Below are 23,453 nucleotides of genomic sequence, written 5' to 3'. Positions count from 1 at the left end.
TCTTTGTTTCCTGTTCACTCTGCTAGTTGCTTTAGTTCTTTCTACGTCAGTTTCATTCGCTTTAGTTTATTAGTATATGTATTCGTTTGTTTCAATAATATTTTGCATTGTATCTTTGGTAGGTCGCTGAAATAGAAGGAATTCGCTTATTTTTCCATAACACGTGGTAGCTATTTTCTCATGAGAGGGTATATGAGTCGGTTACCAATCTGTTATTAATTTGTATCATTTTTTCATGCGCCTTTGCATCTAACGACGGTGTATTTTGTTAAACCATGTATGGAAATAAAATTGCTAGAACAATTATGTTTACAAAGAATATTCAATTGCGCGTGGTGTACATTTTCTATAACGAAAGAGGACCTCGGGTGCATATAGGGCCAAGGAACATTTTCCGACTTCCCAGATATTACGTTTTAAAAATTTAGAGCAGTTATGACCAAAGTCTTGGGATTACGGAGTCGGAGATTGCAAATTCCGAAACGTCGAAGGCCACAGCAGCTATTCAATTTTCAGGAACTTCTTTATATATTAGATCATTTTTAAAGACCGCTTTGGCATTTGTGGTAATAAAACAAAGTGTCTGCAACCATCAACTTTCTCAACCATTTTAGGAGATTCGGGGATATGTATATTATCCCAAAACACCCTAAAAGCATAGGAAATGAAATGAAATGAAATCTTTTGAGTTTTACGTGCCACGGTTATACCGGTTAGGCTAAAGGAGACGGTGATCATGAGTGATGAATGAAATGGTGGAATGAAGAAAGTGGGAGGAAACGGGAGAAAACCCACGCACACGGTTTTTGTCCACCACAAAGTTCACTTGGCGGGGGTGGGATCGAACCCGGACCCCAAGTATCAGAGAAGAACGCTCTACCACTGAGCCACCGCGGCCCCCCTAAAAGCATAGGGGCTACAGTTGAAAAAAGAGAAATTAAGTAATGCTCTCCAAGCCTATAAAACACATGAAAAATGTTAGGTACATTGTACTCATACCCACGGATCTGGGATTTTGACAGCATCGACTAAAGCATGAAGACCGGCAAAAAATAGGTAAAAACCACGATGGAGTGTTTTATAGTTTGTGACCTCAGATAAAAACTGAGAAATGGAGAATTTTAACGTGTAGCAAAATATTCCTCACCAGAAAATTCTCCAACTTCCTACCTCATATCGCCTCCGAATTTGCACCAAGCAAGGCGATCATAGATAAAACACAACAGGATGTTTTTGTTTCTTAACACAAGAGAGTATTTAGCTGAAGTGACTGATTGCAAATAGGAATTTCGAAAACAAATCCTGTATCGTGCAGATGCTATGCAACCAGTTTATGTGAGTGATGACTGGGTTGCTTCTCGGTCAAGTGTGTGTCTATACGCCAGAGATTGAGACACGTTTGTTTCTGGATGCATGTTCCGATAGTTCGGGGAAAAAGCTTCCGGCTGTGTTCTATCTGTGTTTGATGCGAAATCAGATTGATTCGAGATAGGAATGTTGTAGAGTTCGAAGTTTTGATATTTTCTTCCACTTTCGCACAATTTTGAAACTCAAAAAAAGTGGTGGCAAGCCTTGTGAAAAGGCTTCAGAAATTGGCACCAGGTACTAAGTATTATTATATATACACAACAATTTGCTTTTCTCAACTTTTTTTTCTATAAAACAGTTTTTGTTAATCCCCTTAGGGATTCTATAACATGACCACGGAGTTTTGTTATAGTTTGTAGTACATTGCCATTCTAAAGTTAAAATCAAGCAATAAATATATAATGTTCTTTATTTACCGTATAGTATTTTTTAATGTTTCAACCTAATCTTCTTATAGTAATTTTTGTATACTTGCCCTCACACATTCTCATGCGATTGGGCCATTACCATGATTTTTATTGGTTTTTTTTTTCGACATGACAATTTAGAAAAGGCTTAATCCTTTGTTCTTGGAGCCATCTGGATGCCGCCATGTTTGTTTATGCATTTGGAAGTGTCTGTTTTCCCATGTGTATTATCCTCGAGTATAATGTATTTTTATTGGGTAATTTGTCGTAAATTGCTACTTTGCTGAGCGACTGTGCTGCCCAATTCGTAAAATTTTGGATTAAAATGTACAGGCCAAATTTATTAGATTTGTTTCAGTGGCTCGCATTTAAGTCGAAATCTCCCTACGAGGAACCAGAAAGTTTCCGTGTTCATTACAAGAGTAAGTGATGGAATAAACGTTGATGTAACCTTCAGAAATATTGAGGTTTAGGCGTTTTCTATTGCACACATATATAAATTAAATGACGTTAAAATGATCGTTAATAAGCTATTCTTATTTTATGAACAAAAAAAATGCAGCTGGAAGGTAGCAAACTACCTTCTATATTTGCTCTCTCCAAAAGGAAGTGGGCTGATAAGGGCCATTTTTCGCCCATCGAAAATCGGAAAAATGTAAAGTGTTCGATTGCAATGTATAGATACTGGAAGATATGTTTTGTATGTGAATATAATAGATACGTAAGAAAATAATAAGTCATAGAAATTAGTGCCCTCCCCCCCCCCCCAAAAAAATAGTGCGTAAACAAAATGTATCGTGCGAGAATATAACATTCTGTTCTCTCATAGGTCGAAAGACACACTGAACCAAAATAACTTGATCCTCATATCAAAGCTTACACAGCGCTATATTATTACGAGTCTGGTTTATTTAGGTTCGTCGAATCCTTTTTAATACAAGCCTACGTCAACGACAGCAAACATTGTCAAAATGACGCAAAAGTACATCATTTTTCGGCATTTTCTATGACTTATTTTTTTCTTTGTCACGTATCTATTACATACACATAGGAAACATATCTTCCAGTATACAGACATTGCAAACTTATCTGAATCGGACTCTTAATTTTTCCGTTGTTCGGTGGGCGAAAAATGACCCTTATCAGCGCACCTCGTTTGATTTTTTTAAAATATAGTTGTACTAGTTTGAACACAATTGCTGCAAATTTTGATTAAGATATGTAGAAAAATTCTGAAACTAGTGAGGTACAAGTCAGAATATAAACTGCTTGGGATTTAAAGACTATTAAAGCATACGAAAAACAATGTCTCATTCCGATTACATTTATGCAGAATCTGGAAATAATGAAAGATATCTTCTAAACTCCACAGGTGATTACTCCATGAATGCAACAGGAATGGTAGATTGTGTTTCCCATGTTTTAATAATATTAACTCGTAAGCAGTTAATAATTTGCCTTAAACCTCGATCACTAGTTTCAGAATTTTGATACATATGGCAGGGTTGGCAAAAACCATGGTTTTTATTAAAAAAAAACCAAAAAAAACGGTTTTCTTGGGTTTAAACCAGGTTTTTATGGTTTAAATGATTTGCTCTATATATTCATATCATATATGGGCAGAAATAAGTTTGTTTCGCCTTGATGTTATTATGCAACAACCGGGTTATGCTGGAAGGGGTCACATAAGCTTAAAGCGGAATAAAAACCGCTTCTCGAGTTACATCCGAGAGAAATTGTCCTCCATTTGAACTCAGAATCAGGACTAATTGGCCACAAATGCGATACGTCTGTCGACTCACTCACGAAGGAATCCTGATAAAAAAAAAAAAAAAAAATACGTTGTACTGATCTTTACATGCTTCTTAATATAACTGTCAAGAGTAGTTTCAGAAGGACAAAAAGATAAACAGTTGCACAAGTGAAACCATTACACAGAATTACATATGAACAATTGCAAAGTACTACGGAGTACAGAAGAACTAATTTAGTTCAAGTTAGTTAACAACGACTTTTATTGGTCCAAATTAAAGAAATACACCGACTTAATCTGCATATCAATAAGAAAAGTGAATAAAGATACGAATGATTTCAGTCCACTTTGGCTCAAACTCATTTATACATAAATAGATACCAAAGATACTTATTTCACTAAATGCCTCTCGTGGGGTCTGTATGACCCCCCCCCCCACACACAAAGAGTACGGCATTTTCGATGTAACTCCTAACATTGAAACGAAACAATATTTAGAATTTTTCTTTGATTGCAATATTTAGAATTTTGTAGTAACAACTACAAAAAAATCACAAAATAAACATTTATAAACTTGTAAGTTGCTTTTGTAGTATAATCTTTTTGAGTAATGAATGGAGAATTTAGGTCTTAATATAATACGAATAATATACGGGAGTGAAACGTGATAACCCACAAATGTGTGTTCATCAAGATTTTACAAACGCTTACACTTTTACGAACGAACTTTTTTTGTTTTTTGGTTTAAACCAGTTGTTTTTTTTTTGAAAAAACCAGCTGGTTTAAACCAGCCAACCCTGTATTTTAGCCTTATAACAAATGTGCAATAAACATTACCTTCTAAATTTGCAACAAACATTACCTTCTAAATTTGAAACAAACATCACCTAATAAATTTGCAAAAAATATTACCTTATAAATTTGCAACAAATATTACTTTATAAATTTGCAGCAAACATTACTTGATGCATTTGCAGCAAACATGATTTTGCGATCGTGAAAAACTTTCTGCAATGTTGCTGCAAACTTTTTAATATTTTTAGCAAATTTTTCAGCTCATTTTTGGAAATTTTATCGAAGAATATTTGCACAAAATATTTGAAGCGAACTCCTAGCAAACGTTCTTGCTGTGCAGTCGCAAACATTTCTTTTGTATTGGCAGATGTTTTCGTTTCGTGAGGCAACTTTGCTGCAAACTCAACCAGCGTCAACTTCGTTATTTGCATTGAACTTTCGGCAAATTTTCTTATTTGAAAAGGCAAGTTTTTTGCAAACTTTTTAGTTTCCCTTTGCAAATTTTTAAACATTTAAAAAAAATTCTGTGTTATCTGGGATAGAATTTGAAATTGAAACAGTCTGTACATAGCACACAAGTGACATAATTTCGATTTAAATCTATTTACCGCAAATGAGACAGACCTTTATTACAAGTATTACAAATTATATCACTAAATCTAAGGATTTAATTGGATTCTTATATTGTTCTTTATCGTTATTCCAAAAAAATTGTAATTTAACTGACTGTATTTATTATCATGCATGCCCTTTCTTAACATTTTGTGGAAACGGACTTTCGCAGAATTAGTTAGATACAGATTAAAATTATCAAAACTCGACTCTTGGATTAGCAGGAAAACTATTAATGCTTCAGATGTATGTATATTCGGAAGTAAAGTACGCAGATATCATTATCATTTACTATTCTTCATTTGACTGATTCTTACACACACACACACACACATATATATATATATATATATATATATATATATATATATATATATATATATATATATATATATAATTGTAACTCTATATTTTCCTTCTTAATAAGTTAATAATCCTTTTATTAATCCACTTATAATAACCCATTTATCAACTGTTTCGTTTTTCTTTAGTTTTTTTTCCAATAATAAATACCAAATTATATATTATTATTTTTAGATAACATATACCGACGCACATATACTATGAAGCTTCCACATCTACCACTTTAAGCAAACGTTAAATGGTTTGTGTAAATTGGTTCGTAAATTGTAGAATAATCGTTAAGTTTTAAAATGTTCCAATTCTGTTTCTACATGTTTTAATAGACAATTATATACCAGTAGATATACACTATTGCATAATTTATTACAGAACTTTTAAGTTAAGATTTTAAACAGTCGGAGAATTTAACTAGACACGTGAAATTTTGATTTAAATTTAGTTATGTTTTATACCAAAGAATAATTTGAAAAATAACATGGTAAACGATGATAAGGGAGAGAGAAGAATTTCTCCCGAATATTCTAAACTTTAACACTTCTTAATTGGTAGTAATTCTGTCCTTTTCAATGAAAATTTATAATTATTTACTATATATAAATATTTCACCTGGTATCGTTATTTTCGACTGTCAGAATCTGTTTACTGAAGATTAATTCTATATTTTCCACTAATGTGCTCAAACTTTTTCAATCTCTAAGTTAATACACTTACTTTTCTCATTCGAAACCATTCATTAATTTTCTATAGGTGTCAATTTTAATATCTTGTGATGCAAATCAAAATTCAATGTTAACATTCTAGGATACGGATTAAAATCTGAATAACCGTTTTTCGGATATCTAGTAATGCGCAAGGTTTAGGTACACTTTAGTGGCGCATTACAAAGGTAATGGTTCTGTATGAATCTTTAATGTTAAAAATCTCGTGTCTTAGCATCAAAGAAACTAAACATTTTACCATTCTTTCATGAATCTTTCACTATTTATTTCTGTCAAGAAGTTATGTCACATCAGCCACGTAACAACATTACAAATATAGGAGGGTGCAAGGTTTTTGCTGCTTCCCTCTCTCAATAGCACCCTCATCACAGCGCGTAATTTCCACTAATCTTTACAGTATTACAATCAGATGCGACACAAGGAATAATTAATATACAGCGCCAACTGGTGCAATATTATCTCCTTTTATATTCTATCGAAGGGGCCCAAAAGCATTCAGGGGAGACAAAAGGCATAATTAATATATTTAGAAGGCTCCGTCGTTGTAAGATTACATTTTTTTATTCTATCGAAGAAGGCGCACGTAGATAATGTGGGGCGACAAGGGATGAAGAAAATTTTTATGTCGCTTCTTGACTGTCATATAGGTAGTGTTTATTTTTTCTAAATTTTATTGTATCAAAGGTACCCTAGACAATCAGGACCAAAAGGGACAGAAAAAGTGGTCATTATTACGCACTGCTAAAATATTAGTATTAGTATTAGTGCAATAATACAAAGCACTGCTTAAAAACACTGGTTTTGTACATAAGCTTTTCATTCTTGAATCGGCTGTAAAATAAGGCAATCATTAGGCGCCTTCGGCGCTCCCAATAACTTCTATCAGAATTTGGGTGGGAGCAATGCCCCCTTACCTTCATCTTATTACGCCACTGTTTCATATGATATTAACACTATAGGAATACCTTGTTTTGAAAACTTAAAAAAAAACATGAAGTGCAGATTTTAGTTCAATATTTTAAATTAATACATTCTTACACACGTTCATTTTTGTCTTATAAACGAAAAAGTATTTAACAACTACATTATATTGTAACAGACACACTTATGTCCCTAAATAGATAGAATATTAAGCAGTTTTAATTACTTCGGACGACAATATTTTATGGTTGGCAAACACGTGGTGTTGCTTTGTCCTGGTGCTACTGTATTTTTCGTTTCATTTTCATAATCACCATCTCCCTTATCCCGGAATATAATCACATTATTCTAAAATAATAATAATCCTTCTTATACAGAGTCGTTTTGACTTATGGTTAGTCATACTAAACGCCTGACTACAGTAGGAGTCTTATGTTAGTCGAACTCTTTAGTATGGCACTAATGACGCGTCAAAATGGCTCTGTATAAGGCCCAATAAGCTTAGTAAGTTTCTAGTCATTGATTTAGGGCCTGGGTGCAGGCCTTTAGTGCATGGGGTTGACTTACATCAGGAGTGGAATACATTTGAAATTTTATCTCATTCGGATTTCAACAGCTGTGGATCTACATCTCATAGTCTCAGCGCTGAAAAAGGACGCTATATTTCAACAGTCAACAAAAATAAGCGAACTGAACATACGTCGAGTAACAACCATAGACAGGTCATTATTCTAAAGCACACATTAAAAACACTTTTTAAAGGAAAAGTCAATCCTCACCTCCTTAGCGGAAGGTATGTAGGAATATCGCAGCCTGACTACATTTTTGTCTTCTGCTTCACTTTCACAGGTAGTGTAATAAGATGATACCTACAATATTTAGATCTTTACAAGGCTAACTTACAAAAATTTGCCTTTCATAAAATTGTCACGAAAATGGGATGAATCATGAAACATTGGTCGGGTTGACACTTAGTTTCCTTTCAGCGCCGAAGTTATACGAAAGAGAAAAAGGGACCTACTCAACAAATAAATCAACAAGAGTAATCATGCAAATAAAGTATAAAATAATAAATAAATTGATTTTAATGAGAAACCTGAACTACCACTCGATTTTCACTACGCAACAATATTCCTACCAAAAACCAAACGATGGCTTACACGACAGAAAGTTAATGGTCAGCCACTGAGCAATTACAGAATTTTTATATATTTTTTGCTTGAAGTAGAGTCTAAACACGATGTATTCCCAGAGAGAATCAAGCCCATCATATGTGTTAAACTATCTATTTAAGACACTTCCGAAGATATTGTTCCTCTTTCAGTTGTCTAGAATTTCATTAATAGTAAAAATTAAAGAAGTCTATATGAAAGTACTTGAACAGCATGCTCAATAAAATGTCAGAAGTGTTGAATTCTATCACTGGCATTCAATTATCTACATTGTCATTCTACTTATAGCAGGTTGATTATAACTCCTGTGACTACTGTTTAGTGACGGCTCGCTTAATAAATGGTCATAGGCATGATTAACCCTTAATGAGGCAACTTTTCATTCAAATACTTTAACAATATATGGGATTCTTGAGACTAAATTCATATAAATGGTAATGATATCAGGTTTCTTGGAAAGCTTTGAGTTTACGAAATCAAAATTGAGATTAATCAGATTTATTGTAAATTGAATATAAAACGACGAATCCATACATGCATTCTTTGACGCGTCATTACTGAAATACTAAATAGTTCGACTAACATAAGATTCCTGCAGTAGTCAAGAGTTTAGTATGACTAACCAAAACTGGCACAGACGCAAATGGTATTTAGCGGTGCCACCTTCGAGCTCACGTGGATGCATTAACATCTCCCAGTGCAGTTCTTCCCATTAAAGACATCTGCGGTCTGGCTTTGTCAGCGTTGTAAATATTAGTCTTATGTTGACGAACTCCGGTCGTTTCTTTTCAATTTCTAAAGTACTCGCGTTATGTATTGGAAGTACAGATCCTAGTCTATCGTTTTGTCCGTGGCACCTACTCGTGATGCATGACGCTATTCTAATGCCATCTAATGTCTACGGAGCGTCTGTTCACTTCCATCGCAATCTTCTCGCACATTGTTTTAGTAGGTTCTACACTTTTGATTACTCTTGATCGACCGTTTTAGAAACTGGTCGAGTTCGTTAAATTTGAGTATGTTCCTAGATGAACATTTGATTGAGTAATGTTTCTGATTCAGTTCGCGTGACAACGCTTAACAACCTTTCCCCAAATAGTTTAAAAGCATTTAGTATTGTTTGTTTCGATCTTTGGTCCTGCCATGAGAGATTATATAGCAGCCTTATTCGCCTTTTATTTGAATATCATCCAGTTTTCCTAATGCTGGTCCCGCAAAACTAAACATCTTTCCCCGCTCAAAATTAAAGATTCGCAATATTACTATATATAAATTCTAAACTAAAGTCTGCAACGTATATATCAAATTTATGTATTATTCTCGCTTACTTCCGCCATGTGACGCTTTTTTGTACTCTTCTCAATCAAAAGCGCAGTGTAATACTTGTAGTAATGTAAACAAATGAAAAGCGATGAAAAGAATTGACCTATTTAATGTGGCACGCAAAGAACAACCTCTTTCTCGTGCAACTTCATTTAAGGTAGGCCTAAAAATATGCATTCTTACGAATACAAATATACATTTCCATATAATAGAAATTTTTTTACATGAATATGCAGTTTTTATTATAGATTACAGTTGTTATTGTAGATTACATCTGAGAGTAAAAAGGATCATACACGCTAAAATGTGGATTTATCGCAATGGGTAGCAATGTTAAATTTCATCTTCAATGTAGTAATTAGTTAATGAGGTTTCTCTCCACTAACGAAGTCTACGTATACAGATAGGATCTACAGATGAATTATACGCGGGCCGACAATATTTATCGAATATAAAACATTTGTTACGTATTAATACTGAATTAATTTAAGTCGATGCCTAACTAGTTTCTAGACACAATCACATAGCCTACTGCGCAGGTAGAAGATACACATACCCAGGCTATGGTGCAGGTCAAAATTACGTAGGCCACGTATGGCATCAGTATAAAATAATAATTATAATGTACGAATCACGGATAATAACAGATTAAACACAACTTAATACTTTTAGGAATAAAATATAACCTAACACAACCTGAAATAAAGAAATTCAAACACTATGCAACAACAAGAAAAATATAGAATGTAATGTTACCCGTGTACGTTACAATATATTATTTTCTCCCTGTTCTTCTTCAAGGTTGTCATACAACTCATTATAAGTCTTGCCCATTGCTTCCTTTAAGTTATTCGGTTTCTTGTATTCCTTCAGATTTTTTTGATTACCAGTTTTCTGTCATTTTTGTATTTTTCCTTCTTCTCAACTGCTTGAATTTCAATTCCAATATCATTCTGGAATTATTTTCGTACACCTTTCACTTGAAGAAACCCCACAATAAAATGTCAGCCAATGTGAAGTCTGGAGAGCGAGCACGCAATAAGTTTTTGGAAACTATGTGATCACGAAAGAACTCTTGTAACATTTCGAAAGTATCATTAGTGTTATGAAATATGGATCTGTTTTACTAGACCCAGCTGTTTCGGTGATCGTCTTTTAATAAGAATATAAATTGTATAATTAAATCTCGATAGACAATGCCATCCAGTTTTACTGAAAAGAGAGAATGTGCTACAGGTTGCCGCGTTATCGCTCGCAAACCACACACCGACGTTCTAAGGGTGAAGTGGAAGTTCTTGTAATCCATGTGGATTTTCGATGGACCAATAACAAGGGTTCTGGCTGTTTATGTAACATATCAAACAACGCCTCTTCGTTGTAAGATACGTTACCCAATATATTTACACCATTGTCTCTAACTAAGGAACTGAACCAATGAAAGTACTTCACTTGTGCTTCGTTATCAGTATTCTTTAGTTCTTGTAGAAGACGAGTTTTTATGGGTATATTTTCAACGTGTTCAATGGCTCTGTGAACGGTAGCTTTAGCTAAGCCGGATTGGTGTGTAAGTTCTCAAACAGATTTCGTTATAGAATTTGTCATTGTAACCCTATATTATGAAGGCCTCTGCAATTCTTTCTTGAGTCTTTCCGGGTGAGGCTTTTCACAAACATAACCAGTCTCACGAAGTCATTGCACAAGGCGCTATATTTTGATTTTACTTGGAACTATTGAATTGGGAAGATTCTTGAAATTGTACTCCAACCACTTCATACGAATACGTACGTGTTGAAGTATAAGCTCACAGTACATCAAAACATAGGTTTATGATGTCTTTAAGTTGTTTGATAAGAGTTGTATGCAGTGCTGACTGATTTGTCAAGAGAAGAAGTACTGCAGACTGAAATTTGGTAGTCTGTGCTAGTTACCGGTTATGTTAGCTTGAATGTCCGAATTCGTGAAAGAAATATCACGAATGTTATTTTGGCTAGTTTTTACGTGTCTTAAATAAAAAGATATATCATTAATACACAGCCAATTTAACTACCCAACTTAAATTAGGTTGAAGTGGTTATGGGTACCAGACGGATATCTCTATAATTGAAACAGTTTGATACAACTTTCAATGGAAAGGATTTCGTGCAGTTCAGATGCATAGGACAGGCAGTACAGTACGATAATTACTGTACAGTCAGAAATACGAGTTCTTCTACCGTATTTCATTGATTTCACATTCGGGGATAGAAATTGAAACAATTTGTGTGTGTGTGTGTGTGTCCGAATACAGCATAGTGCGCGAAGATGACTGACCCAAAAGTAGATTTAAGAAACTTTTTGGCGCCGAAAATTTTCAGAAATGGAAATGCCATATGATGTTGTATTTTGAACAGTTTGACATGACGTCAATCATTGATGGTTCAAGAACGTGTCCCGAAGTAACTGAAAGAACAAGTTCCGAGGACAAGAAAAAAGTGTGGGGATGGAAACGAGACAATGCAAGGGCTTCTGCATTATTAGCTAGTGCACTTAGTCTTACGGTGTCAAATTTAGTACTTTACTATACAAGTGCAAAGGATATTTGGGACAAGTTACTTAGTGTATGTGAACAAAGTGGTATACAAAGGTTGAACATGTTAACGATAGAGTTTTCTATTCTAAACAGGAAACCAGACACAGATGACATGAACACAGAACTGAAAAAACGAGGTTCGAATAATATACCAATACAGTTGTGGCATGAGCGTATTGTAGCTAAGATAGGGCCAGAGTACAAAGAGTTTACCAATGTGCGGGAGGCATTGAAGGATGAGAACAACAAGTTGTCTTCTGGAAAAGCTCTGTACCATTCAGAAACGAATGCAGACAGAAGCCAGTGACGAAAAATGTGCGTTTCTATTGAAAATGACAAAAACAAAATTCGAACAATCGGTAACAAAACCAAGTGCAACCGTTGCCAGTGGAAACAAGAAAGAAGACAGTCGTAAGTTTTACTACTGCCAGCCTATTAAATTTTTAAAATACCAGTGTGTTAAGTGGAAGGCTGACAAGGTAAAAAAGAAAGTCTCACGGAGAGAAACCAGTCCATCAAATACTCAGAAGAAAGAAGCCGCATCAGCACAAAAAGAAGCAAAAGAAGCAGATCAGTGGATTTGTTACATTGATGCAAGGAATCATATGACCGCAAATAAGCAGTAGTTTGAAACGTATACAAATTTCTCAATCCCAATGCAAGTATTTGTTGCAAACAAACAAATAGTGAAAGCATATGAGCCGGTAAAATAAATGTTGAATTACATGCAAAAGGCAAATGGAAACCAGGCTATCTTAAAAATGTGTGGTCTGTTCCTGAAATTGCAAAACATCTATTTTAGTGAAAAGTGCTGTGGAGTACGGTGTGAATGTTTCAATGGAAGAACAAAAAGTCACATTAAAGAAAGTGTCAACCTATTGCAACAGGTAAGTAGGGAAATAATGCATACATATGAACATGCGTGTAGTGGTGCTAAATGAGCCAGCTGTAGTAAATGTTGCAACATTAACCAGAGTCATTGCAAGTGTGGCATGAAAGGTTGGGCATCAGCACAAAAGACACCTAAAGAAACTTTTAGCTACAATGAACATAAAACTAAGTGACAGTAAGAAAGATACTTCATTTTGTGATGGGTGTGTTTTGGGAAAAGCACGTAGACAACCTTTCAAGGTTAGGTCGAATAGGCCTAAAGAAGCAGGTAGGTTAATATATGCTGATGTGAATGGACAGATGTCAGTGGAAAGACGAGAAAAGCACAGGTATTACGTGTGTTTTACGGATGATTACAGCAAATACCGCAGAATATTTTTCATCAAAGGTAAAAGTGAAGTAGCAAAATGTCTACAAATATTTCTCAATGAAAAGTCCACACCAGGATACATCGTAAAAATGTTAAACTGTGATGGTGGTAAAAAAAATTTGTGAAGAAGTGCGTCAAGTACTGAACAAAGAGGGAATTACAAAAGCTATCTCAGCACCATGCAGTCCAGATGAAAATGGCTTGGCAGAGAATATTGTACTGTTGTCGAATTGCAAAGTCGAAGTGTAAGTGGTTTACCAAAAACAGTATATGAGAATGCGTGTGAAACTGCTGTGTACATTCTGAATCACAAGGGTGTTACATGTGATAGCTTTATCACACTTTAAGTTGGTTATATATAAAAAATAAGGTAAAAAAAAAGGAGAAATAATAGTTAAGCATAATGTTATCCTAGAGGTTACGCAAACTTTCCGAACACTCGGCTTATGTCGCGCCTCTAGTGGAAAACTTTAAAATTACTGAGTTTCGAATGAGCTGCACGTTACCTAAGCGGCCATTCGGAACGAAATGTAGAACTGGGCAACGTCGAATTTATACTGTTTCTATATCGTATATTTAACCTAATCGGAAAACCGTTATTGTTCAATAGTTATAGTGATCTAAATTTGGGAATATCTTAAAAGTGTTATCTCTCGAAGTTATTCTAGTGATATGTTATATTATCATTTATTTATTTGGTGTCTAATTATCTGCTGAAATTTAGAGGTGAAATTGAGATTTAGTGCTCCTGGAGGTATTTAATGGGTATTCAGTGTGGTTAAAAAATGGTGAGTGTTATACTTTTCTCATATTAATTCAATTAATTATAGTATAAGGTAACAAGATGTGAGATATATATTTGATTGTTATAAATTCTATATAATTTCAAGAGGAATTCTACAAGAAATAAGATTTCTGTGGTTTGTAATTTCTTTAAAGAACTTAGCAGTATTACCTTTTGTATAGTGTGTTGCATAATAGGATATTCAAAGATATTTCATATTAGTAATCATATTTTCATATTATAATCATATTAAGTGTGTACCATTGTTAAATATTTGATAGTTGTTATAAATTTTTTTATAAAAGAGAAAAATCCGATTTTCCATTAAAAGAACCTACTATACGTAACCTAGTAATCATAAGACCCGGGAAGTTCGTTAGAACGATATTAATATATAGTAATTATATATATATATATATAATGCTAATTTTAGATCCAAAGATTAATGCTTTACAAATCTAATAACTTACCAGTATATTTCTTAAGAAAGAAAATATATGATTGACATCTCTATACCCCTAAATTCTTTGTTTTTCTCCTGGTACTTATGACTAGCGGCCCAGAAGGGCGTCCTCCGAGACCTGTTACAGGGGAAATCAAAAGAACACGACAAATTACCGACTGAACTATGGTCAGGAAAACAGGTAAAAGTACTCAAACAGTTGAAAGTTTCTGGAACTAAGTTTTATGTTCACATTCCAAAGCAATTTTTCAAAAGGTTTGATAATAAGAGTGTATGCGGAAAACTTGTAAGTTACTGGAACGAAAAAGATGGATACAACGTATACGTAACTTGATAGCAGAAAATGCCAAGTGTACTTTGTGGTGGACAAACACCGTGTGCGTGGGTTTCCTCGTGTTTCTCCTGTTTCCTCCCACTTTCTTTATTCCACCATTTCATTCATTGCTCATCATCACCGTCTCCTTTTGCTTAGCCGGTATAATCGTGAGACGTAAAGCTCAAAAACTGCATTTCATTTCATTGCAGGAAGTTCTACATTCGCATGATGTATATTTCAAACCAGAAAGTGTATGCTCGAATTTGTTAGAAGAAACTACAATTTCAGAGGAAGTTCGAAGTCGAATGTCGGAGGAAGTCCAAGGTCAAATTCCGGAGGAAATTGTACAAGATAAAAGAAGTGGTGATTTTTCGGACGACGAACAAGTTAATACTTTAGATAAAGAGGGGACTAGAAAGTCAACACTGAAAGTGAAGAAACTAGCATGGATGAGATCAGAAGGCTACGTAATTAGAGCAGCTCTTATGCTTCACCAGAAGAGAACGAAGGTGATCCTCAAAGTTACGATGAAATTACGTCAGTGAACAAAGAACACTGCTCGAAGCAATGAAAGAAGAAATGGAAGCTCTGAAAGAAAATGATACATGGGAGTTAGTAGACTTTCCAAGAAATGCCAAAGTTATAGGAAACAGTTGGGTTTTTCAAAGTTGAATGCAGATGGCGCTGTAAAATGCTGGAAGGCAAGATTAGAAGCAAAAGGTTATTCGCAAAAGGCGGGAATAGATTACAGAGAAACATTTAGGTAAGGTGTGGTGATTTTAGTTTAGCGTTCCGTTCAGCAGCGAGGCTATATGAGACGTGGACCTACTGATTAACGTGGAATCCGAACTACATGAGCTCCCGCCGAGAATTGAACCCGGGTCTCCCACGTCAAAGGCGCGTACGCTACCCGCTTAGCCACGAGGGAGCTCAGTGAAACATTTAGTGCAGTAGCACGCTACGATACAGTAAGAGCTGTATTAGCTGTTGCAGCTGCAGAAAACTTATCTGTGAAGTTATTTGACGTTAAAACAGCGTTTCTAAATGGTAAACTTGAAGAAATGTACATGCGTCAACGGGAAGGATTTGATGACCACAATCAACGAGTCTCTAAGCTTAAAAGAAGATTGTATGGACTCAAACAAGCACCAAAGTGTTGGAATCAAAGGCTAGTAAAATTCATGAAGCGTCAAGGTTTTAAAACAAATGAAGCAGATCCTTGTTTATTTGTACGTCAACGAAAAGGAAAGAAAATACTAGTGACAATCTTTGTCGAAGATGGTCTCCTATTAAGTAACAGCGACAAGGAAATAAAGAAATTCTTACAACAACTTCAGTGTGAATTCAAAATAAGTTGGGAAGTCGACAATTATCTGGCAATGCAAATAGAGCAACGGAAAGAAGGAATTTTTGGATGTCAGCATGTATATACAGAAAATATTCTCAAGAGATTTAGAATGGAATATTCATACCCAGTGGATACTCCTAGTGACTATAGTAATAGTGGTTTAGATGCATTATTCGATACTAAAGTACCGTATCGTGAAGCGGTGGGAAGGTTGTTATATTTGGCTCAAGCAACACGACATGGTATTGTATATGCAATGTAGCAAACAGCAAGAGCTATGCAGGATTCAACTGAAGCTGATTGAATAAAAGTGAAGAGGATCTTTAAGTATTTAAAAAGGACTCTAAACTTAGGATTGCTGTATACACGTGAAGAGAAGACAAAGCTAAAGACTTTCAGTGATGCAGATTTTGCTGGTGGTCTGAAAGCAAGATCAACAAGTGGAGTGATTGCAACGTACGGAGGAAGCGCAATGGCTTGGTCCAATAATCTCCAAAAATCAGTAGCACTTTTAACTATGGAAGCATAGTTCGTTGCAGCTAGTGAAGGTGCGAAAGAATTAATGTGATTAAATCGTATTCTTCAAGAAATTAGTGCTAAATGTGGTGAGAAACCCGTGTTGTTAGTTGATAATGCTAGTGCAGTTAAGTTACCTAGAAACTCAAAATTTCATAAGCGCTCAAAATACATCGAAGTGCGTTATTATTTCGTACGTGAATGCTATCAGGGGGGGATGGTATGTGTGGATCATATCCCGGGGCAGGAACAAATAACAGACATACTGACAAAGCTTCTTGAGCGAGTGAAATTTTAATACTTTCGTAAGAGTATGGGCCTAACAAAGTAAAAAAAAAAAATACATTGGGCTTAGGAGGAAGTGTTGAAGTATAAGCTCACCGTACTTCAGAACATGCTTTATGATCTGCCTAAGTTCTTTGATAACAATTGTAATCAGTGCTGACTGATTAGTCAAGAAAAGAAGTACTGCAGACTGAAATTTGGTAATTTGTGCTAGTTACCGGTTATGTTAGCTTGCATGTCGGAAGTCGTGAAAGAAATATCACGAATGTTATTTTGGTTCACTTTTTACATAAATAAAAGAGATAGCATTAATGCACAGCTAATTTAAGTACACAAATTAGGTTGAAGATTTTGAAAACAAAACTCAATAATGCATATTCTCTTTTCGACGGAATACATCATTGTAACAAAAGAATGTGAATAATCAACGCAAAACAACACAACGCTCATTGAAATTGAATAAGCACCTGACCCTAAGGAAAATTCCACCGTGAAAAGAATCATCAATTTTTTCCTGCCAGTACGGCTTGCCAGTTGGATGAGAGTAATTATTTTTATAGTTTTTTTTTTTTTTTTAATCCCAGCAAATTTCTTAAACTTAGCTTGACGACTGGGAGCTTTGAGAAAAACTTTTTTTGACAAAAGGATTTATACTATTTACTGTTGGATAAAGTGAATGAACCTCCAGCTACACGATGAAACCTGTGTACTACACAAGTCACTTAGACCATTTTTGAGTAAAAACTAAAAATCTGTTTCTGTATAAAAGATGCATCTGCATATACTACTACACCCAATCACGGGGCATACCCGAATGTCACAAGACTCAGTCATTGACTAAGGCTGAAAAGTTGAAGGTTAACACTTTCGAGAACGCGCAATGCAAGTAAATAAGAATGCCTCCACTATTCTTGAACATCGAATACACCCAACACAGAATTTGCCATGGGCCTTTGTTGAGAACCAGTGGTTTCATCAAAAGAAAGGCAGATTCCACTATTCAACTTAATACTTTGTTGATAAATCATATTCCCCAACATATGCCAGGGTAATGTACACCTGTGATAGTGTTTTTGCTGGAACAGGGTTGACAAGGCACTATTTTATTACAAAAATGTTTTTTCTTAATACGTAAAAATAGCCTTTACAACTTGAGAACTGCCACACAACACGCAGATTTTGTCCCATACGAATAATAACAGTGTTTTAATTACGTGTTCATTTGTATCTTACGGACACATATTCACATAACCATAGTCTATATATATATATATATATATATATATGTATCACATTTTTGACTGACAAGCGTTCCGATGATTTTTTTCCATTCAGGCCATTATAACCATAAGTTACCATTCCTTCCAAAACGTTTATTTTTTATCTTATTTATTCACGTAGAATGAAGGTTACCAAGAAAAAAAATTGATTGTCGGTCATGCATGCCTGACGCAGCGTAGAACTTAAATTCCTTTGCCTACGCCGCGTCGGGCAGGCTGTCGGTCATCGTCCCGATTTGCATATTTATTATTCTCTTCAACACCTCACGGGTTATGATGATTTTCTTGTTTTATGCTATTACTCTAGCCTGGTATGTAGAAAATATTGAAGTATTAGTTTTGTCTGTTTCATCAAGAACTCATTGTTGATTCGAAGAAAGCTTTTTTCTTTTGTTGGAATTATAGTACCTTGTGTATAAAACTGCAAAATGTCTAAACGTAAAAGCACTGTGAAACTACATTGATTGTTTGTATCACCATCAAAAATTGAAGATACACTTTATGAGAACATGTCTGATGAGAACTTTGATATATCTTCCGACGATGACTCCGACGAAAATGTGCCTGGAGTGTAAGAAATTTACTCAAAAAATTCTGACCCTCTAATTTTAAAAATATGCCGTATGTAACACTGGAGATCTTACATGTGCAAGATAGGGGAGAAATTAAAAGCTACCGGTATATGTGTGTTTCTTTAAATCAACTTTCAAAATTATCCCTTTACATACTTCACAAAATATAGCTGAGCGAGCGAAGATGGTTAGAAACCCCGCAGAGGTCGTTGTTTTCTACCTAGTGATGGGTAAATTCCCGGGAAGATATTTTTCGGGAAGATTCCCAAAATGGGAATTTATGTACAATCAAAAAGAAAATTGCATTCTATTGCTATATTATGATTTCAAAGTTGAATTAATTTATATATCACAGCATATTATTACTGTTGTCCACAGAGGATTCTTTAAAATCTATAGGGGAGAGGGGGGTACATTTGAACAGGGGGTACCTTTGAACATTTAAGATAACAGGCTAGAAATAATAGCATATCTGATGGTTTCAAAATTTTTAGTTTGGCAAAACTGCGTTGCATGACGGTCAACTGTTATCTGCAATTTTAGTGTAACTGTTGATGAACAGCAGTACTTTGTTACATTTGTGGGGTGAAAAGTTGGAATTTTTGTGAAGTTTTGTAAGATTTTTGACAGAAGCCTGTGTTTTGATATTATCTGCCATTCATTGCAGAAGCAAGTACATTAATTTACTTATCTAATGTTGCTCTTTGTATTTCACAATAGTTTGTACTATCTGGGTATTATCAAATTCTGCTTGATCATGCCGGTTGCGGCAGCTTTGAACAAAAATTAGGGGGCACATTTGAACATTGTTCTACCTATACTTTTCTGAAACTTATAAGTACCAGCAACATGTTTGTGTTCTCAGACAATGCAGAAAATGTTCAGTGCCAACTGCTGATATTGTGTGTAGACTTTCTAATTCTTGTCTGTCGTTTTCGATTACTTTTAAACTCTCGCCCACCTCACTTGGGAGTTGAGTATAACCTTCAAGTTGAATTGGATTATGGCTGTCACTATTCATCTCAGTGACCCCAAAAACTATGAATTCAACTCAATTCAGATGTGTTTCCGAAGGGGAGGCAAATTATTTAGAGCACAGAGGCGCACAATATACAAATATGGGCCTGCATATATGTTTCAGCAATTATTACTATTATTATTATTTCCTTGCCATACGCGATTGGTTAATTCTTGTGCCTTAAACTGTCAATGGTGCTTTGTTATATCAGAGTTGTTGTTCGTAAACGAATTCATCCTAAAAATAACGATTATTGTAGTAAAATAATGGTTTGTTCAAAACTGCCCCACGTATGTTCAAATCTACCCCATGCTTGTTTAAATCTACCCCCCAAGGGGTACATTTGAACGACACCCCCTGCGCCCTTGCACAGAATGACAAGATCAAAGAAAGTACTCTATTTTATGGCAAATATAATTTATATTATATTTAGCTTTTGCTACAGTTCTATAAGGAAATTTACTGGGTGTTTGCAAGCAAAAACGAATATTCGAAAACAGATGTTCAAATGTACCCCCCTCACCCCTATATTCTGAACGGCACTATGTTACTTTATTAACACTTTATTATATTTAGAGAGAACGCATAAATGTATATTTATTTACAATATGTTCTATCAATTAAATATGTGTGAAAAAATATATAGTAATAGCTTAAATTTATATGTAAGTGGATTTGTTAACTTCACTCTATTACTGATATTATAAACACATTAAATTTATAAATGTTATAAACCAATTAGATTGGGTGAATGGTAGACTATACATATCTCACCAATTTATCAACATTTGTGTATACATATTTATGTTCACAAAATTTGCAAGATACTTACTTATCTTTATATTTTTAGCACGTAACATTGCCATACACGACCTTTCATTCTACCTATTTCTCCAAATTCCATACGTTAATTCACATATAAAAGAAGTCCGAGTACCTCTTCAGAAATTCGAGTCAGAGAGAGGAGACAGACCGACATCTATTACTAATAGTACTTCAGGGTTAAGGGTTTATTAATAGTACTTCATCTCTATTTCTACATAATTCTAAATTACTTTACAAAATGGTTCCTTTTCATCATTTGTAAATTAGTACTTTGCTAATTTTGGCTGTTCTTTAGCATTGGGAGCCAGCTTTTGCACCTACTTTTTTGGGATATTCTATTCCGATGCGGTTGTTTTGTGGTTTCATACGTTAAATTACGTTACCAACATTAAATTCAGACAGGACTGCAGAGCGAGTGTTAGCGTATGAAGGCGGGTTAGAGCCCTGCATGGCACGTTGTTTTCTATCTTCGTTACCAACAATTCACTTTCTTTTCTCACATAAATCACTTCCACTTACCTTTCCGTTTTATATAAATCCCCTACTGCCTTAAAAAAATATGTTCGATACTTTCTTGACTACTTGAACATCACTATCAACTCATTTCTTCCGTAAATCATCCTACTTTTGCTAGTTTTGGCCTCCAATACTAAACAATTATCCTACTTTTTAGTGCAAATGGAAATGGAACTTAAAAATCATATTATTAGTGATATAAATTACCGTCAAATAATTTTAAGTTTTTTAGGCCTATGTTTAGCAGAAGGGGTCCAGCTCTTTTCTCTAAAAAATGTTACAATTTTGGCAATTTCTGTCCACAGTCGGTTAGTTTAGGGTAGGGTTGGTTAGTTTAAGATAGTTTAGGTTACGTTAGGTTAGTTTAGTTTATGTTATATTAGTTCATGCGTCCGGCATAATTTTCTAAAAAAAAATATAGAATTTCGTTTATTTCTACTAATATTACGTTAGTTTAGGTTAGCTTACGTTAGTTTATGTTAGGTTAGGTTAGATTTAGTTACGTTATGTTACGTCTAAGTACTTGCAACATTCATTTCTCCTCTAAATTTTGTGTTTTTACGTGCTTCTGGACCCCTTGTACTAAACATACTCCGTTTATTAACCTCCAAACTCTTTAAAACGTAGAAGTAAATCATAACATATTGAAATAAAGTAATTAGTCATATGGTTCTTATAATTTGGAAGGTAAAGTAAAGAAATGGAAATAAATTCCTTCCCGGGAATTTATAGGCCAGGGAAAAAACCCGGGAATATTCCCATTTTTAAATTCCTTCCCACCGGGAATATTCCCACTGCCCATCACTAACCTTATCACAATTTAAAAAAAAAAAAATCGGCCGTGGAGACATTAAACGGGTTGGAGGAGATATTCTAATTGCTATACTACGGTAAATAAATCTTCATCCTTATTTTTATTCATGAACTCAAAAATACTTATGCTTAACGTGGAACGCATACGTGATAGTAATAGACACTTGAAAAATAAAATCACGTTTATTTCTTTATCCACTCACGACCACCTACCTCCTTGTCTTCAGACTATTTTCACTCATTTAGGTTGGTGCACCAGCATTAAAGGCATGTGTGCTACAATTACAAAATTATCTTTTGTGTACCTCACACGGAAGATTTATCATTCAGGAACAAAATTAAATAAAATACTAAGGACACAAATTTGAAGAAAGGACACAATCGGGAAAAAGGTCAAAATCAGAAAGAAGTTCTGACAGTGAAAGAGGGCTGAAAGCCAAGTTGAACAGGGTAAAATGTTAGAGAAAAATTGGAAGAGTAAAATGAAAAAAGAAAGTATAAAAAAGAAGGGGATGCATGTACGTGTAAATGTGCAAGCAAGTGTAAGTGCAGTGTAGGTGTATAGGAAATCCCATTCAACTCTCTTCCTCACGGAGCACCACAACACATGAGGTACTTGTAACGGCCACTGTCGAACCAAAGTTTCAGTCTGGCCGGGATTCGAACCTACCTTCTGAAATCGCCCTTAACATCAATATTGCCAATTTCCTTAGAACGTGTATTCCCCTGAAGCCATAGAATTTCCCGCTTAGCTCAAAATTTTCCGCCAACTATAAGAACTAACAACGTGTAGATTGGGAATATTCGGTGAAATTTTAGATAAATTCTCTTACTTGCCTTGATTTAAATGATTTCCTATGATGTTTTGGACTGTTCTCTGACTCAAACCTAATACAGATGTACAGATTGCTAATATGCCTGGAAACTGATACGGCTTTGAAAAGACAACGCGTAACTGCGATAGGGCTGTTTCTAATTAGGGAATTTTTCGGAACGGAAATTCCAATTACGGAATCGAAACAGTTTTAAGACGTTGCGGAACCTTTCGGAACGTCCCGGAATTTCGGAATATTCCGGAATTGAAAAACGTTCCGGAATTTCGGAATATTTCGGAATTGAGATACTTACCGGAAATTCGGAACATTTTGGAACTTCTTATTGTAAAAATATTTTTGTTGTTACCCCGAACTGAGAGTGTGCGCAAAGCTTAGCTTTGAAACTGGATATTGATTCCGTTGTGCTGAAGGAGGGAGCTTTGGTCTATGGCAACTGGTTTTTTTCATTCTCTAGATCCGTTCATTGTGAACGATTGCGCATAAGATTTGGAACTTTTTCTGGTAATTCATAAAGTCTCAATCATAAGTGATTTAGTGTAAATCCCGTGATTTTGGTGCAGAAATCGGAACCTAGAAATTCTAGCTAGTTCTTCACTTTAGTTTGGTTTATCTTTCAGA

General features: G+C 34.9%; 2 protein-coding genes across 9 annotated transcripts in view; both read right to left on the bottom strand.

Moving 5' to 3' along the window:
• LOC145665032 (uncharacterized) overlaps nucleotides 1-22,342 on the bottom strand; it is a 44,927-nt gene extending 22,585 nt beyond the window's left edge. Inside the window, exons 1-2 of one of the 4 annotated variants that reach the window (XM_081732252.1) lie at nucleotides 22,213-22,251; nucleotides 14,518-14,628 (exon numbers count right to left, since the gene is read on the bottom strand). The gene's annotated coding sequence lies outside the window, so the exon portion shown is untranslated. The other 3 variants (XM_081732253.1, XM_081732254.1, XM_081732255.1) reach the window with 3 other exon arrangements.
• LOC145665034 (uncharacterized) overlaps nucleotides 1-23,453 on the bottom strand; it is a 487,711-nt gene that overhangs the window by 202,189 nt on the left and 262,069 nt on the right. The window lies entirely within an intron of this gene.

The sequence above is a fragment of the Thermobia domestica genome, chromosome 11, assembly GCF_964235325.1.
Source record: "Thermobia domestica chromosome 11, izTheDome1.hap1.1, whole genome shotgun sequence".
Taxonomy (NCBI): domain Eukaryota; kingdom Metazoa; phylum Arthropoda; class Insecta; order Zygentoma; family Lepismatidae; genus Thermobia; species Thermobia domestica.
This window is presented reverse-complemented; position numbering and strand designations above follow the sequence as displayed.